Genomic DNA, 1,491 nt, shown 5'->3' on the forward strand with positions numbered 1-1,491 from the left:
CTATTGGGGGATTGAGGGACCTAATAAATAGCACCATTCTTTCCTAGCTGACAATTAAGAAATAGATTAGTAAGGTAGAAAGGAGATGAACATATTACCTTATTTCTAAGTGGCTAATTGCAATGGACTGAACATTTTCAACAAACACATATGTTGAAATCCTAACTCCCAATGTGATAGTATTAGTAGGTAAGGTCTTTGGGAGGTAATCAGGGCATAAGGGTGGAGACTTTACAAATGAAATTGATGCCTTTATGAAAGGGACCATAGAGAGTTCATTCGCCCTCTTTCTGCCATGTGAGGATTCAAGAAGTCAGCAGTATGCAACCTGGTAGAGAGTCCTCAGTAGAACTAACCATGCTGAAATCCTGATCTCAGATTTCCAGCCTGCAGAACTGTGAGAAATAAAGATCTGTTGTTTACAAGCCATTCAGTCTATGTTACTTTGTTATAGCAGCCTGAACTAAGACATTAATATTGAAGAAGGTGGCATATAACTTCAGGCTAGTGGAGTAATTAATACTGAAACCACAAGTTTCTACCCACTTAGCCTCAGATAGTGCTGGATGTAGGAGCAGAACCTGCTCCTGAAAGCTATGACATGGGGGAGCAGGGCAGCTCCTGTGTTGTCCCCAAGCAGCTGACTCCAAAGAGGAGGAAGGGCAGGTGCTGGAAAGCACAGGCTAAACTTCTTCCCTAAACTGCACTGGGGTAGAATGAATGAAGGGATAAAGAGAGGCCAGGACTGTTACTCTAACGGAACTCTGTCTACATGGAGGCAAGCATCAGGAACAGTGATTACTCCTTGACTAAAATTTTCCATTATTTCTTAATAGGTCACGTGTTTCCCTGCCTCTGTATCCTGTTTAACATCTATCCTGTCTGAAATGCCCTTTCAGTGCTCACTTCAGCAGCACGTATACTAAAATTGGAACGATACAGAGAAGATTAGCATGGCCCCTGTTCAAGGATGAAATGTCCTCTCAATCATCATCGTTTATCTGAATTTCATGTATCCTTGAAAACCAGGTGGAGTTTGACTTCCTCAGTTGAGTCTTCTCTGACTGCTGCTGTGGGTAAACGTTCCCTGTCCCAGGAGCAGTCTGCTCGGAGTCCCCACAGCAGTTCTCCAAAGCCTGATTGACACCGACATTACCTGCAGGAGAGTTTACCCACACCAAAACCTTGGCCTCACTCTTGGAGAATCTGATCAGATCTTGAGCGGGGTTTAAGAATCTGTATTTTTAAAACATCTCCCAGGATAGTTCTAATAATCTGCCTCATCCAGAAACCACCGTCCAGTCATTATTTGCATGACCCTTTTGACACTCACAGCCCTGGCTGCAAGAGGGGAGAAATGCATCTCACAAAGTAAAAGGGTTACAAAAAGGTGCATAGGATATAGAGCACAGGGGAGCTTAGTTAGGATGGGCATCATGGAAAAGAAGCTTAAACATGGGTGAGGAGACAGTGGTGCCAATTGTGGGGAAG

The 1,491-nt window shown here is 43.7% G+C and overlaps 1 non-coding gene across 1 annotated transcript; it reads left to right on the plus strand.

Annotated features, from left to right (window-relative positions):
• The first annotated feature begins 898 nt into the window (after positions 1-898).
• On the plus strand, positions 899-1,001 carry LOC119619803 (U6 spliceosomal RNA). The gene has a single exon (XR_005236259.1). It is a non-coding gene; the product is annotated as a U6 spliceosomal RNA (small nuclear RNA).
• The last annotated feature ends 490 nt before the right edge of the window (positions 1,002-1,491 follow it).

The sequence above is a fragment of the Chlorocebus sabaeus genome, chromosome 25, assembly GCF_047675955.1.
Source record: "Chlorocebus sabaeus isolate Y175 chromosome 25, mChlSab1.0.hap1, whole genome shotgun sequence".
NCBI lineage: Eukaryota > Metazoa > Chordata > Mammalia > Primates > Cercopithecidae > Chlorocebus > Chlorocebus sabaeus.